Raw genomic sequence first — 18728 nt, forward strand, 5'->3', positions numbered from 1 at the left:
TGTTTTATAAATAATTTTATAGCAAATGAAGAAATAATTATAGTATCAATAATAGATCACATAATTCTGTATCATTTTGACACAAATATTGATAGCTATTTATTTTGATCGATGTATTTTAGCATTTTCTGTGAAATTTGTTAGTTAAATTTCCTTTTCAGTTGAAGTACAATGACGCGTGTCTTTTATTTAATTGTAGGGCAATAAAACAAAACCTAACACGTGAAACACCAATTTGAATTAATTGCCATTATAAAATTCAAATAAATGCAGCTGTTTTAAGACGATTCATTTTTATGTTATAGCATCATTAAGTAATACGGGAATAGGCTTTATCATAAAACGTTGAACAATCGTTTGTAAAAATACTATTTTCAAAAATAGTACTGTAATTGCTTTTTCATTTCTCTTTTGTGTGGCTAAATGCTCTTAATGCTCTTAATTGTTTCTTGTGTCATCTTGACTATTATCTTTTCGTGTGCAATCTTGAATCTTTTAAAAAAAAAAATGTTGACAGGCAAATTGTAAAAAAGAAATAGCGAGGAACAGGACAGAAACTTGGATCGATAAGCCATGCATATGCAAGATGAGGGAGTCCTGCAAAAGCCATATCTGCTATCCAAGATGCGCAAAACTAATTTGTCAATAGGAAGGCTAGCAGTGATAGCAGAAGAACTGTTCATTTTTATTAAATGTAAATACATTTGAGACCCCCGCAACAGTAAAAAAAAACGGTTGGAAATGTTAAACCTTTTTGGAGTTTTGGGTCCTCAATGCTCTTCAACTTTGTATTTGTTTGGCTTTATATCTATTTTTATCTGAGCGTCACTGACGAGTCTTATGTAGACGAAACGCGCGTCTGGCGTATTAAATTATAATCCTGGTACCTTTGATAACTATTTAAACAAACAAAAAACGCAAGGTTGCAAGTATTTTTTTCAAAACACCAACCTTACCTGAGCGACAATGGAGAATACTGATACAATTAAGTGTTGTCTTAGCATATAATGTTTTCTTGTCATTTATGGTAACATTGTACTGCTAACAATTCTTTGGTAGCCTCAATTTAATATACTCACTATTTCTTGTGATTTTTGTAGATGTAGATCTTGGAGCTTGTACAGTTTGGTCTACTATTGATGATCGTATTAATACCTCTATAGAAATAAATCGAAAACAAACTGACATATTCATAAATACGAAATTCAATAGAAGCAGAATAGACAAACGCCAGCCTATAAAACACTAGAAAGACAGAGCAACACGAACCCAACCAAAAATCGATCCTTTCCAAGACAAAATAATGATAGTTGTTTTCCTTTCGATTGATGTGTTTGAGCTTTTTATTTTGACATTTGATAAGGGACTCTCCGTTTTCAGTTTTCCTTGGTAATTTTGGCACTTTTTATACCTTACTCATTCGTTCATGTTACATTCCAGGAAGTTGTAACATAGAGCTCTGCATGTCTGGGTTTGTTTTTAAGACCGTAATGCTAACATCAGACTAGATGTTCGGTGTTGACGATCGTATGCTGACCACCTAAAAATATGTATGGTTTAATTATGTATTTTGACCTCTAGAATTTGTTGGTGTTTGTGTAGTTGTGTTACTGTTCGTTTTCTCGACAAACTTGAAGATAACTTGGTTACTTTAAAGATAAAAAGATAAATATTGTTTTCACACAATATGTTACAAACTCATTAACATCAAATGGATTATTCTCTTTTGAAGTACCATAGGGTACAATCCAATTGTGTACATAAAGTTTATTTTGAACATCCGAATGTACTTATTTACTATCCAAGGCAAGGTTTAAGGGGTGGGCATAAGTTTTATCAAACATTAATAGATAATTATAGGAATTTCTTTGCAATGAAATCCATCAGTATTCATGTATAAACAAATACACAATCATTGTGATGTTGCTATTTTTTGTAAAATTATTGTTTATAAAATGTTGAATCATTCGAAAAACTATGGCTTTCCACTTCAGTTTTTTAATTGTCTATGCATAATTTTAAACACTCGTTTTGTGTGTAACTTTTAGGCCTAGTATCTTAAATGAGTTTTTACAACCACTAGATCGATGCCACTTCTGGTTGCTGTCTCGTCATCGAGGTGTTACCAGGGTTGAGTTCAGTAGCGGCTACGTAGCTGCTATCAATATATATGTAGGAACTAGTCTAGAGCTACAAGTTCAATAGTCAAAATCTATGTAGCACTACGTAGCTGCTACGATATTGAACTCAGCACAGGCAGTAGTCAATACTTTTGTGTTATCGTGTATTTCATCGATATGTTCATTTCCTGTAATTTACTGCTATCAAATGTTGAATAAGTCAAAAAACCGTATTATCTACCCCCAGATTTAAATTATCTTAGTCTTGTTTGCCACAATTTTTTAGCATTTTTAGTTTTTAATGTTCTTCAACTTCACATTTGATTCGGTCTACCAATTGTTTCAATTTGAGCGTCTTTTGTGTCAAACTTTAACCTGTTATCCTTGATAAGTTTTAAATGCATGACAATATAACAGATGTCATTCGGTATGATTTGTTAAAAGCAAAAGTATATATAAGTTTGTGTCAATAACAGACCGTACACATATAAACATATGATAATACAAACATAAACTTTTAAAAAGGAAATCTTGTTATTGTTATCTTTTTTTCGATGTTCAGATGTCAACAACTTTATATTATGGAGACCTCTTATGAATCCATTAACATGACTATCAAACTACTAAATATCATCATAAAGCACTTGTTTCTGCACGACTCTTGATATGGCGCAGTAAAATTCCATACGTGCTACTTTAACATTATGAGTATTGTAAAGTTTAACTCTCTTCTGTGAATGGTATAACTAATCCATCTGTATAGTTCTTCCTAACAATCTGATATCAAAAGGGCCACTCGAAGGAAAATAATATAGTTGTTCATTTTCGCAAACATTTCTATCTCGAGGTCAGGTAGTCCGAATGCATTAAGTAAATACATCATATTTTCAAACATTATCTCTTGAAAAAAATCAGGAATAGTATACTGTAGGGCCGTCACTGCTTTTGTGTGTTTTTGGTTTGACCTGGGCTGACGGGGAATGCTTAGATTGCAACACAATTTTAATGGACGAAAATTGAATGCAATTTCAATTGTTCTATTCTTCCGATAAAATAGAAAAATGAAAATAAAGTATATCTAAACTTGGCTTTTTAACGGTTATACACGTGTGGTTATACCATGATTGTATACCATGCATACTTGCTTTAAACTATAATTCACAAGATATCAGTAGGTGGGTCGTTAATTCAAAACTAGAGCCGTAAGGCGATTACTGCAGTGAAAAACCAATTGGTCGCAGATAAATTTTCACTATCACGTGATTGTCCAATTCATCTTTTGCTCCTGATTGCATTACTGATCGTTAAGCATTGTTTATTGGTTGACAAAGCAGTTGAATTGACTATAATATTCAAATACTTGACACATGAAGTGCATTATTATGTTCGTATTTGTTCAGTTTGCCATGTTTTTCAGAGTTTAGAGTTTAATTACCAAAAATACAAAAACCTAAATGAATTTTAGAAAACAGAAAAGAAGACGTTTTAACTTTTATTCAGCGCAATCTGAATATAGTATGTAAAGTGCTTTTTGAAAACTGTGCCATAAGGCGATGTTACCAAATTTAAAAAGTGTTCATTTTGTATATCGACTATTGGTGTGCCTCTTACATTGTAGTAGTGTGTCTTTGTAAATTGTGTTCTGTGTGCGTATACATAATTGTTTTTAGTGTGCGTATGAACATTGTTTAATTGATTGATGTCCCGATACTGTCTCATTGACTTTATACTCCGATATATGTTACCAGTGTATCTATTAAAGAGAAGAGGACAAAATGATAAATTATGTTTTAAACTCGATTCAAGTACAGGAGAGATTCTCGTCTTTAAAATAGTAAACACATCGGAGTCCTTTTTTTTTCATTTTCTTAATTTTAGTTTAAATGAAATATGCTATTATAAAAATCATGGTTCAAACAACCAGCAAGTATCTATGAGTGTTCCACACGTCTTGGATATTTGTAAAGAATAAACTGGATGCATGCAAAAGAGAGACAACACTAATAACATTAAAAGACATAAATTCCGAAATGGTTATGACGGTAAGGACATCTGGAAATCAATTTGTTTGCGATGAACCCCCTTTCTAACTAAAACACATAACCATAATATGTTGTATTCTTTCTGGTATTCAAGCCTGCTAGTACACATAGTTCAAATGATTTATATAATCTATTTATTTGTTGCCGACGTATAAAATGACGTATGACTGGACGCATATTCCAATAGTTTTACACTTTGGCTAGCGGAGTATTAATAAGTGAAAATAAAGTATAAATAAGCACTGGAAGATCATGATCTCTTCAGTATATATAGCTCTACTCAATGTTTGGATTACAATATTGAGCCTCAGATGCAGCAGATTTAATCAAACATTAGCCATGTTTCCCCTTTGGGAACAAAGCTTTAAATTAAACATCATACTCCCATTGGGGATGATCTAATCCATTTCATCTCATCTGTGTTTCCAAATTACTAACAAAATATATCACGTCATTTAATCTGGATTCAATCGGGATTTTTGATGAACACTAAAGTATTAACTAGAGATTAATTAACGAATATTAATTTGTAATCCTGTATGCAATGAATTTGTTTAAGAACAGCAGTTTTGACTTTGATTGACGGTTTGATTGTAAATAATCATAATGAAGCAAATAACATAATCGAATATAAAAACCATATTTTACTTTGTTAATTCTTATTAAAAGAATTATATAATCGATAGATTTGTGCATGATTACTAATTAACATAAATATGGTTAGTGGTCATATCAGCTCGTCGAAGTTTGAGATTAAATATATCCGTTACCAACCTGAGCGGCCCGACCTGAGGTATAACCAAAATTACCTTAGTGGAGGAGTAATAGATTGTTTGACTAGTGTTGCCTTAACTCCAGTGACACCAAGTTAGAGTGTCCATCACACTTACTATAGACTATAGTACCGAATCTCGCAAATTTTAACCTACGTCTTCATTCGCTTTTAAAGATAAATACAGTTGGTTTGGTTCTAAGAACCCAGGAGTTAATCATTGACGTTCATAGAAACAGTACATACATGACCAATTAAATGCGTGATAAAATCTATATAACATATCGATATTTGAACCAAAACTTAATCGGGTATGTGGTCCTCTGCTTATACGATATGATGTTTTGTGGCACTTTTTTTAAAATATTTATAAAAGATTGAATTAGCACCATTTAATACAGCATTCGTTCTTGTGAAATTCATTCGCCGCCATGTGTCTTACTTCTCAGATTATATTATTACAAAATGTATCTGCTTTTGAAAGAAATTCCAAAAATAAAGTAACAAAGTCACTTTTGACCATGCGTCGATACTCTCTCCTGTTCTGATTGTTGTTGCGCTGTTCTCCTTATTTTTTTTTTTGTTTATATACTTTTATATTTATTATTTTTTTTTCTATAGGTAGGAAAGTGATTTGGTGTTGACAACATACCTTGAATATCCGATGGACTTCGTTCACAACTTTTAGATTTAGAGATTAACATGTGAGATGTGGTATGTCTTATTTTACTTTTGTAAAATGTTTTGTTCCGATTTTTTTTTTTTTTTCGTTGGATTTGAACTCACTGTATTTTTTTGTATTTTATCACAGTAAAATATAATGATCGGCAAAAACTTGCTTGGTGATTCCATCTTTACCAATTTTTCATAATCAAATAAGGTACTTGACGAGATTCAGTGGTTGGATTTTGAATTGATAATTGCTGTTTGTTTTTGTTTCTTTTCTGTTTCGAAAATATTTTTCATGGGATTGCAAATCTCTTGTCCCATGTGAGTTGTTCGAAGGTTGTGTTGTATAATTAAATATAATTTTTTCCTACTGGTAGATTAAATGTCCCTTTGATATCTTCCGCCCCTCTTTTAAGGGTTGTTTACTTATTTCAGCTATCCCCAGAACTATGTTTATTCATTTCTAGTTGTGTCACGATATACCAGTTTCTTTTCTTCGGGAGTTCAATCGATTTATCGGAAACATTGTTAAAGATGTTTCTTCTATGCTTTTCTGTACTGTTTGTTTTATATAAAATCTACATTACGGTCAATGTCCTAGTAAACATGTGCATGTACAAAACTGGTACCATTTAATCTGTGTACTTTTACTGTCCTATATGTAACTCCAGGTAGAAGAAATATAGAGGGTATTGATCTACTTAGAATTGATAAGGGAAATAGTCCTTGTAATTGATTAGGGCAAATAGTCTATACTAATACGTCATATGTAATCAACTGTTTTAAAAGATAACACTAGTAAATTATTCAGTAACTCGGGATTTTTTTTATTAGTTTTACATACCGGTCGATTATAGGATGCGCACGGTCACTGTACACTTTACCAATTTATCAATCAATTAGATCGCTTTGTCATGGTAAAAATATAGGTTAAATCGCTTCGTATACCGTATTTACTGACAGAGAAAATGAATATCAATGAGGATGATAACTACTTATTTGGAAATGAAAAAAAGGTTCATTGAAGGAAATATGTACAAGCTATTGTTATAACATAGCTGGGATCCACAAATTCCAAATTGTATAAATGCTAGTTTTTTAAGTTTTGTGTAGATGTTAGGATGCTCCAAATAAAGAACATATAAAAAACATTACAAGAGCCGTCAAATTAATAGCAAGCCGGGTTTTCCGTATTTTGAATTTGATGTTAAGCGCCTGCCGCGTTCTGTGGATATTTTCCAATCGTGTGTCCTGCACGGTAAAAATAAAAATCGTCAATATTGAACCTCAATTTTATTGTCAGTTAGTAACAACATATTAAATATTGAAAACGGCATTGTCTAAATGGTTCATACGTTTTTTCCAAGAAATTATTTGAGCCACCTGAAGCAACTGTTATATAATTTAGGAGTTGGGCCTTTGGTTGAATTGTGTTCCTGTTATTTTTATTGAACATAAACTACTGACTTTACTTCATATAATGGCAAAAAAAGCTTGATTATAATCTAGTACGCAGAAAAGATCTAGCATTAAATACGTTCAACGACAATGTGTTGATACGGACTGATAGAAAAAAGTGGCGAAAGATACCAAAGGGACATTCAAACTAACAAGTGGAAAATACAATGAGAATGCCATGGTTATCAGACCAACAACAGTACATAAGACTGAGCAACACGAACCCAACCAACATCTGGGGGTTAACTCAGTTTTTCTGTAGGTTAAGCCTATCCTGTTCCACATGTGGCACCCGTCGTGTTCCTCATGTTAGTAGAACCCGGTGATAAGTATAATTTTGTAGGTCACATTTGGGGAAAGGGGACAGGATTGCAGTTATGAAAATTGCAACATATATCTGTTAAACGGATACTCCATAACAGTCAACCAATGTGTGATTGCGTTCGTAAAATGTACATATAGATTTTTTCAACTACACTACTTGAAACTTTTAAACTTGTTCTAAATAGATAGAAAACTCGACAGTGATGTACAAAATATAAATGATGTTTCAAGATAAACTACAAAATGTCAAATGGAAATAGCATAGTTCGAGGGACATAATTGTACGTAAATTACTATATTATAGTCAGAAAAACCAATACAATTAAAAATTAGGTAAGCCCCAACGATAAGATAACCTAACGACACAAACAATAAGGCATATATCAACATAGAGGTAACGAAATTATCTTTTGAAAACTAAATGTATCAATCAAAATCATGTTTCGGTCTAAGTTTTTATACATTCAGAAAAAAATACCAAAAAATATTTATACCTTAATTGAATAACGAGTTCCTTTGTATTGCTATTCCTGAGTACATCACAAGTTACTGTTTTAGTTCGTGTTGCTTTGAAAACAAATATATTGCATTAATTGCAGTCATCAAAGATAATTTTTGTCGGCATCACAAATGAAAATGTGCAACGTTCCATACTAAATAAGTCTTGCATATTGTAAAAATGTCTCACCAACGGAGAAACTTGGTAAACTCTCCTCTTTTCAAATATATTTGAGTTGAAAAATAATTAAAAGACAAATTGGAATTTATTATGTTCTATTTAATAAAATTGTGCATTTATGTATAAATATGCAACGTTGCAAAAGAGACTGTGAATATGTTTTGCAAGAATAAGTAACAAATACCATTGGGGTTTTTTTTTTCGCTGTCTATAACGTAAAAATGAACAAAATAAAACATAAAAGAGAAAGTTATACGCGGAAGTTGGTATATATGTAAATGTCTGACATTGAACGAAGGTGATCTTAGTGATCAATAAATAGACTTAGTACAGAGGTTAAATGAAAGACTGTCTATCCAATATACCAGTTATCCAATTACTCTGAAAAGAACTGACACATTAAAATACTAGTTGTTGGATTTGATTTATTGTATTCATTTCTTTAAACAGCTAAGGAACTACCGTCCACACAAAAACAAATATTTGTTTTGTACAATATTTATTTTTTTACAATTTAGCAAGAAATGAAAAGAATGAGAAAGAGTCTGAACATATCAGTAGTTACCCATTCGTTTGATGTGTTTGAACATTTGATTTTGCCATTTCATTAGTGACTTACCGTTTCTTCAGAGTTCAGTATTTTTGTGATTTTATTTTTTATGTATAGATAAAAAGATTGCTATAAAATAAGTGGATTCATTCGTTAATATTATTCATGTTCCACCTCCTCCAGAAACTTAAAAGTATCAGTATGACACAGTATTATACTTCATTAGTTGCACATATATATGTCGTAAATATGAAAAAATTGTCCGGAAATGCGCTTTCATGACGTAAGCTGCAAACTTCCTACCAAAATACTAACCATCTATTTTTCCAAAGTTAAACCAATTATACCTATAAGACCCACTTTAAAATTCCGTGAGTAAATTTCTGAATAAAATGACTTGCTGTGACATTCCTGCCGAATCTATTAACATTTAATTCAAATTTCCGATTGGACAATTTGATCATAGAATTAAATTTAATAATTGATAAGCAAAAAATTAAAAATAAACAGCAGGATAGATACGTTCAAAGAACGACATTGACAAATAATGAAAATTTCAACATGGAAATACCGGCATGTGGTATATGAAACATAGAATAGCAGATGCGTTCTACAAAATAAGCCTTCATTGAGGAAAACCGGCGAGTTTAATCATAATTATTGATTATTAACTAATTATGTTTGAACCGGATGTTTAAGAAATTTTGATCTCTTGTGTCTATATTTGACCTAAGGTAAGATGATTTGCTTTAAACTGTTAAATACTTGAGATAGTGTACTTCTGCTATTATCCTACTGTTCAAATGTTCTATTTAATACAACCGTTTGTAGTATTGATATTCCTACCTAAAGGATGACTATCTAATTTATATAACTGATTCAATTTTGCTTTAACATATTATTATACTGTCATTATAAATTATTGCAATTATGTTTCGTTCCAGATCAGTAGTAGATTTGATCTCAAAATGAAATAATTGTCTCCATTGCTTTTGGTATTTTGTTTGGTTGTAAACATGGCATGTCAGACAACTGACTTTTGATTGCATGGGTATATTGCTTTAATGTTTTTAATTGGACGGGTATACAATGTTTTATGTAAGACTAGTGTTCATTCAATTCATATTCTTTTCTCTTTAAATACGGGGATGTGATTATCTGAAGTTTTATCATTCCATGTTAAAACAAAATTCTCGTTCATAAAAGGAAATTTTGTTTCTTGTCAGCCTACAACATGTGACCATCATCTCTATTTATAATGTTAATTGTTGTTAAATGTATGTTGAAAAAATCCTTTTTGCCGTTTTTATAAAGAAAAGTAAAAAAAAAACAATCATGCTTAAAATAATGTTTTGAAGTAAAAAGAGAAGGATGTTATTGTGGAAAATACTCTTCTGTTGTACTTAGTTAGCTAAACTTAACTTAATATTCTTTATATTTGAATATGCTGTCGTTTGTTTATGTTTTATTTTACGGCGAAATTTTAAAAACAATTTGAAACCTGCTCGTAAATTGCTGTAAGAGAAAGTGTTTCTAATATTTCACTAATCAATACTTATTTAATTTAATTTTCTTTCTTGAAATGCAGATATCTTTACTCGACTTGACGTAAAAAACATTTAAAGGCCATTTTGTTACGTAATCGCTAGGTTGATTGTCTCATATTTCTTCTGTAGGAAGTGAGTAGGTTGTACGGACTTATAACCTAAGTCTACTATAAAAACTAAGGGTTAGGGCATTTTGTATCTCACTAAACAATATGGGTATTGCTCATTGTTGAAGGCCGTACGTTGCTGAGTACTTTCATCCACGAGATACTTAATTTATTAAAATTTAAGTATTAAATTACAGAATGTTGTAAATGTACATAAAATCTTGAGATACACGTGTGTCGTCAAGTGAGAAGGTGTCGATTTGAGCTTACGTGCTCTGTAATTTGACTTAAAATGGAAAACTTGAAGGATACAATTTAAAAATACATCAGTTTGGATCTGCTTTAATTGACATTTCCAATGGTATAAGTATTAAATTATTCTTGATAAGGCATTTAGAATGTCAAGCTATCGAAGCAACATCATAGTGAGGACCCAATTTTAGAGCACAAAAATAGGCAAGTTTCGTCTTAACTAAATTCGTTTTAAGTCATGTGGATTTTTCATTTGATATCGTTTATTTTTCATTCAAGGCTGTTTTAGTAGTTCTTAGTTGGTGATTTCATTATACACTGTCTAATTTCTTGATATACTCACGTTGATGTTGACTTCTTGGATAACGTGACTTCCGTACGTTTACCTCGTGTGTTCTGTATCGCAGCATTTCCCACTCTGTCCATTATCATAGTAAAATTGCTTTTAACGTATACGTCAAAATTACTTTGATCCGGTAAATTTGATAAAGCACAATTTGCAAGACGTTAATGGAATAATGAAGATATTGAAAGCAGAAAAATCATAGACCCCCGGTATTGTTTTAAAAGTAAATCGATCTTTATTAGATTCAGTCGAGTTGTTTATCAACATTTTGCCGTCATTTTGTATGTATCAAGCTTAGTTTTACAACTACCGGAAGAAGTGATGCAAACATTTTAGAATCAAACAGTAGCCTGGTAAATTATTCTACTTATCCCAATGACATTTCATTAATGCTGAAATCAATGAATTATGAAAGATGTAATACAATATGATAAAAATGCTTTGGTGTGATGTTTTGAAGACATAATGGTTATTACTCATTAAAAGTCATATGAAACGAGTGAGTGGTGAAAAATAATGTTTATCCAATTCTTGAACCAATACATGTATATATCATAAACTAAGTCCTCTGTGCACGAATTTCTCATTTTTGACGCATATATATTGTTTAATCGTCATTTTTTTGCTCTCTGTCTGTTATGATTTAACAAATATGGCACTCATTAAATGCCGTGTTTTCAAGCCGAAGTTTACCGATTGTCACCTTATAGTAAACAAATAACAAGACGCATGGTTATTGAGGACGTGTTTAGCATGAACAATCAGATAATTGTTTATTTTAATGACAGATCCATGCGAATTGCGACCACCGGATTTTTACGAGGAGGGTTACGCTCAGGTCACTATGCATACGGAAAATATGTCGGCGAATTGCTTCCTGGAAGGAAGCAATTAAAAATATGTAAACTTCTTCTAAATGTGAACAAATTAAAGAATTTTCCTCAGAAAAAAAGTATATGTACATAAGTTGTATAATGAAAACTATCCATTTAGTTATAAAAAACATATGCATAATCTTTTTTTAATTTGAGGTTTCTTTAACTGTAGAGACGGATATAATTTAAGATAATAAAAAAAAACTGAAAGTTAGATAGTTATAATATATATAGCTATTGTATAACATATCTATATAGTTACAGGAACGGCAAAAAAAGTTTGAGTGGATACATATATACTGATATTATATATACATGAAAAGGAAAATGTTACCCATGAAAAAAGTAAAATCACAAAAATACTGAACCCACGAGTTAAATCAGAAACGAAAATCCCTAATCAATGGCAAAATCAAATGATAAAACAACTCAAACATATGGACAACAACTGTCAAATTTCTGACTTGGTAGAAGCATTTAAAATGTGGAAAATGGTTGATTGAACTTGGTTTTATAGCGCTAAACATCTCACTTGTATGACAGTCGCATCAAATTTCATTATATTTGCAACGATGCGTGAACAAAAACAGACATACATGTAGTAGGTAATATTGTCAAAATAGGGGAACAGCAGTCATCACCGTGTCACAATCCCAATCAGATCAAAAACAAACACACACTTACACAAATGTAACTCGATACCTGGAAGTCACAAAGGTGAGAGTCAGTGCTTATATAGGTACTGGCATGTAAAACGGACGGACATTGTTTTAATGAAATTTGCTCTTACAAAATCATGTCATGTTTGAACCCATTTTAAATTTAGAAATGTATCTTCATCATGCATAGTCCTAATTCTATGTCATGTTTTGGCTTAAGTTTTTGATTCTTTGTGTTCATAATCTCTTCAAAGAGAACTGAAAGATACCAAATGGGATATTCATACACATAAGTCGATGCCTTTGAAAATGAAGAAAAAACATTTTTAACATATATATTAGTTTTGTGACTTTAAAACATGTTGGCCCCTAACACAAATGAAGAGATATAATTGACAATATTCACACCTGGATCTGGTGCTGACGAACTAAAATTGGTACAGTTAATGTTATTAACTCTTGACGAATGAATGGATACGTATGTAAATCATATTTCACGAAATATATGCGGATCTTTTCTATCTAGATCGACAGCAGAAACATTCAACCCGGATAAATTTCCCCAACTTGTAACTCGTTGGTATTACATACCTCTGCGTCATCAGCTTATAATATTCCTTCACGCCTATTCAAACACATTCAAATACGGATTCAAATTTGAACATTAAATAATAATTAATATAAAACTAAAATCTTGTAATAAACTTCCGATTTTCTCCTCCCTGTTGTGTATAAAATAATTTTTCTGCTGATTTTAATTTGCAGAACACAGCATTATTGAAAAATCAAATTACACAGCGCGTTGTAATACTGATATAGTTATAATTATGAAATAATAACCATCTGACGATTTGTAACTCTGTGACCTGGCTTTAATTATAAACCATTGTATCTGTATAAGTATTGCTTTTAGTCTTGTCTCACGAAACTCAATGTTAAATCACTGTGTTGGAGGAAATGGTTCTAGGCCAATGAATCTGTACAATTTATAGAACACTTTATGACATCATTTGATTGTTGAGGTCGTTCATATTTGTTTTAACCATGTTCACCTTCCACATGCAAGTCTATAAATCATCGGCAGTGGAACAGTAATTTTGAGGTTGTAAAGATTAAAACGTCGAGGATCATTACAACAACTTATGCGATATTTCTTTCACATTTAATCTGTACCAGCGAATGCCATTTTTCTGTATTAATATACTCTAAAAGACTAAATAAATAATTAATAAAATAAATTACAAATATGTAACTTATTTCTATAAATTATTAACTACATGTTTGTGTTATCATTTTTCTCTTTCAGATCGATAAAACCGTTATGAAAATTATGAAAATATCTCGACGTACATTATGTACTGTTTGGCAGCTAAATACAGTATTATAATTTAAAAACCTGTGGTAAGTTTTTTAAACTAAGAATTTGTTTTTTAATTCAATCTCCGTTACATACATAGCAGATACATAAGTTTATAGTTTAGTATGACGTCTACTATCACTGAAGTACATATTTTTGTTTAGGGGCCAGATGAAGCACGCCTCTGGGTGCAGTATTTTCTCGCTGTGTTGAAGACCCATCGGTGGCTTTTGGTTGTTTTCAGCTCTTGCTCGGGTTGTTGTCTCTTTGACACATTCCCCATTTCCGTTCTCAATTTTATAAGGTTGGAAATGTTGTGAAAATATTACTGCCGATCGTTTTTTTTCACATGCAGAAAATAATTCCAGCAACTGTATTAATCTAAAAGTGATACGTTGTTTTTGGTAGATTTTAAAAACACTGGGCATGCACATTGTTTGTATTATTTCCATACATAAATTCTAGGAATGAATGAGCATAAACACTGGCACGTGTAAATAATTACGTACATCATTCTACAAAGAACATTATTAAACAAACTCTTTGATTCCATTAATCTTTTGTTTATGAGGCAAATTGAAGAAATAGTTAAAACAATCAACAATTTGTTCGCTAAATGGTTTTAAGCGTCTAAAATATAAACTTCAGAAACTTTTGCTTCATTTAGTTAACTACACTATGTATAATTTAGCTGTGCACCATATAGATGCAAAGAAATTTTGATAGACAATTCTCGCTTGAAAAATCTTGCATTATTTAGTCTAGTAAAGAATGCTGTAATTCTTATTAATAGATCAAAACACATTTAGTATATAAATTAAACTAAGGCAGACATAGTTCATCTCACCAACCTCCCTTCACGATTCATTTATCAACATAAGGTTTTCGCGATGAGGTCCATTTCTTCAAACAGCATCTTTAGTCATGTAAATTCGGAATATAGAATGTTTGTATAAAATTCTAGCAGTACATTTGACAGTAGGTGTCATCTGACATTGACATTGACCTCGTTTTCGTTTTTCAATCATTGCTTAACCGAAAGTATATCGTTATTATGTCCATTCTGAGATAAAATGGGTAAAAGATCAGTTTTATTAGGTTTATAACATGATCCTGTAAGGTGTGTATGTGTATATTCATGATGTGGTCCGTCGTTCCGCAGATACTATGAGTAAAATGTCACATATATTGCCTTCGATTTGCCGATTAATGGCAAGATATAATTGTCACTTTGAAAGAGTTAATCAGACCTTGACCAAATTGTCGTGGATCGTTGACTGTAGGACATTGGTGGGGTTCTTGTTTCACGGGCTTAAGTTTCCATGTTAGGATTTGTAGGCTTTGATTATCTTCACGTCGTTTTTCGATAAAAAGAAAATCATTTATTTTCAAGTTATGAGTTAACATATCCCTTTGGTATCTTCCATCTCTCTTTTAAATATTTTCAATAACCATCAATAACCATCAATAACCATCAATCGTAATATGTAATAACATATTAAACGATACCCATTTTCTGCACCATATGAGCATTTCAACAATCAATGTCTCTTCAGTGATTTTCGAGACCAAAATATTTGAAAATTTAATGAAAAGATTATTCAATGGAGGAATCAAAAAGCACAAAAAGCACAACCAAAGCTGGGTAACCAGCCGAGACATTTCAGCTTCAGTACTCTTCTTTTGGAGAAAACATTCAGAAAGGACTTCCTTGATACAAATACAAGTCATCATGTTCACCTGATATATTGAGAAATTTTTATAAAACGTCCGTTTATTTCCTTACCCAACAAAACTATTGTTTATTTGTTTTGAAATTAGTGAATGGTTTTTATTGCCGTTAGAGTTCTCTTCCTTTTATCAGAAACGTCTTTCAAATTGCATTATTGATTTCAAGATCTTAGTTTGAAGATTTCATAGTAATAGTACTTATAGAAGTTATTAATAGTACTACGTTTACGCAGAATAACTTTTTAATGTTCGTCATGGCCTAAAAATCAAAGATTGATGTTTTTATTAGTTTGACTTCAATATCAAATATAGACTATTTTTATTAAAATGTGTTCAGTGTCATAATGGAATATGTCATGTGAAATTTATAAAAGTAATAAAATAAATACTAGTAGCATGGCCGAACCAACGAATTTCAAGTAGACATTTGATTTGACAAAAGGTACCAAAATCGAACGATGAATTATTATAAATTATAACTTATTTATTAACCTTGTAGAGGGTGTTTAAGCCCATTTCGTTGTTATATGTGCACTTGTGAATATATATTAATCGGTTAAATTGTAAATACCAGTGCGCACACAGTAAAATATTGAAAGGGGGGAAAAAATCATCATATTAATATGGTCAAAACGTCAAAAAAATTTCTAATTTCATAACTGAAAATACATGTCGCTTTATGATAATTAAATTTCGGTGCAACAAGTTGTAATAGTTGGAGTACGGTAAAAACGTTTAAGTGGGATTTTGTAAACAAAGAACGACAGTGTTTTCCCATATGTAGTTCATAATCTGATAATTCATGATAATTTCTTCCGCCAAGTACAATTAAACGAGGATGCATTAAGTTTGGTAACTAAATATAAGTACAGAATGTATGACATTTAACATACTTTAAGTCACATGATTCTTTTATCCGACACCTGACTTTAATTCCTTGAGGAAAAAGAATAATGTTCATGTATTCATAATAATTGTGTAAAGGACAGATTGTAATGTCATTTAGCAAATATATGGTAAGGCCTTTTTTTAATAAAGCAATTCATTTTACCCCACGCTACTAAGTATTGGGACATACATGTAATGTTTTGACTCGTCCGTCCATCTGTCAGTCAGTCTGTTAGTAATACTTTATATTGGCCCATGATGGCAACCTTACTGGAAATCAATTTCACTTATTATGATTAGATGATAATTTGTATATTGATTATAAGGTCAATAACACGAAAGTTCAATGTCGTAATTTTTTTTTTTTCTTAAAAGAGACTAAATACAGAAAAGTGTTTTCCAAATGCGATCAAATTCTGCACTTGGGATTGCGACCTTACTTGGATATAAGGTCACATATAATATGAAAAAAAGAAGATCCTCGGTGATTTTAAGATCGCTACTTCAAAGTTCAGTAAATTGACTCATAATGCCGCATATGGAATTGTGACCTTTCTTGTATCTAGGTGCATGTAACATCATCTAAGATAATTACTGATTAAGAAGTATACAGTAAAGTTTATAGCTACTAAAATATAATGAGTTAAAACAGTATTATTGTCTAAAAGCATAACAGAAATTAATCATAACTACAAAATATAGGTAAAACGAAAAAGCAAACTAGGCCCCGGATATGTAAGCTTGTGAACTAAATGTTCTTTTAGGCTGAAGAAACAACATATTGCCCTTCATTTTTTTTCTACAATGTGTTCCATGTATCTTAAAATGTGTCCTTTTTGTCATAAAATTATACTTGTTTCTCGAAGTTATGTTCAGATAATCCTAATTGAGTATCTCGAAGGGCGTTATGTTTGAAAATTTACAGTTTTTTTTTCGTCGTTTTTCTTAGCTGACAAAATTGCAATGCAGGCTTAAGGGTGGTGGGGGTATTGAATATTGTCTATATAAAATTGAGAATGGAATTTGGGAGTGTGTCAAAGAGACAACAACCCGACCAAAGAGCAGATTATGGAAAGCCATGTAATTCTTGATCACATATAAGCCTTTTACAGTGTCAATTAAACTAAATTCCAAGATCAAAGGTCAAGGTATTAACTGGTTACCGTATAGCCTACTACAATAAGCAAGCCCATGCCATACATACATGTATCAAAAACAAGAAGTTTTTTTTTCCATTTAATTTCTTTCATTTCAATTATTAAATAATCATAGGTGGCAATGCCACTTTTCTATCTTAAAATAACAAAAAGGTACCAGGCTTATGATTTGATACGCTAGTTTATAAATTTGATACATACAATTGAGAATGACAACTGGGAATGTTGTCAAGAAAAAACAACCCGACCAAAGATAGTCCAAGGCCACCGATATGTCTTCAACTCATCGAGAAAATCCCGCATCCGGAGCCGGGCATTAGCTGACCCCTTGATCCCCTAGCTCAGTGCAATGCATATTATGAAAGATTTATACCTAGGGAAATAATTCAACCATTTTGTTCATAGATTCTTAAAATGTTATACATGTTCCAATCCTAATAAATGGAACACTATATACATGTATATGAACAATATTCAATGTTAACAATTGAAATTAAAAATGAACAAGTTCATCAACTACCTTCATATTTTACATAAATTGGCACCCAAAGTCGCATAATTATAAAACGTTACTAGCCTGCTCCCTGTTACAAGAATTCATTTGTTTGTTAATAGTTATCAAAGGTACCAGGATTATAATTTAGTACGCCAGACGAGCTTCAATTAGTGTAGTGTGGCTCAATTCGCTGTTTAATTGCTGGCTGACTTCCAGCACTACAGTCCACAAACATACATGTGTAACACGTCACTTCACAGCATTTGATTTAATTATAACAAAAGGAAATCACAAACTGCTTAAAACAAAAAGAATAAAACTGACATTTCTAATAAAACCATCAATAAGAGAAATCATTAAATATGAAAAGATCAAAAACTATTGTATGAAATATAATTTATTACACATGATTATGCCTTTTGAAAATCTCTCACATGAATCATTTTCCGGCAGATCAAACAAATCAACAGTCAAATGATTTGATCCCAGTTCAATAAATTCTATATATATATATCAGTACAATGAATGTACTAGCATCGTCTGTCTTGTGTTCGCGCCAAAAAATGTGGACGGACTATAACCTCAACATTTAAAATTATCTCTATAAAACCAAGTTCCTCTTTTATAATGTCCAAGAACACATATTGTACATGAAATAGTTTAGTATGAAAAAAAGCATGTTGAAGAATTTAAATAAGA

General features: G+C 31.4%; 1 protein-coding gene across 4 annotated transcripts in view; it reads left to right on the plus strand.

The window, feature by feature from the left end:
• The window catches only part of LOC139512554 (muscarinic acetylcholine receptor gar-2-like), a 101930-nt gene that overhangs the window by 71255 nt on the left and 11947 nt on the right, over window positions 1-18728 (plus strand). For all 4 annotated transcript variants that reach the window (XR_011662306.1, XR_011662307.1, XM_071300242.1 and 1 more), the window contains exons 4-5: window positions 5556-5648; window positions 13707-13801. The gene's annotated coding sequence lies outside the window, so the exon portion shown is untranslated. The remainder of the gene's footprint in view (window positions 1-5555; window positions 5649-13706; window positions 13802-18728) is intronic.

Source organism: Mytilus edulis, chromosome 2 (genome assembly GCF_963676685.1).
Source record: "Mytilus edulis chromosome 2, xbMytEdul2.2, whole genome shotgun sequence".
NCBI lineage: Eukaryota > Metazoa > Mollusca > Bivalvia > Mytilida > Mytilidae > Mytilus > Mytilus edulis.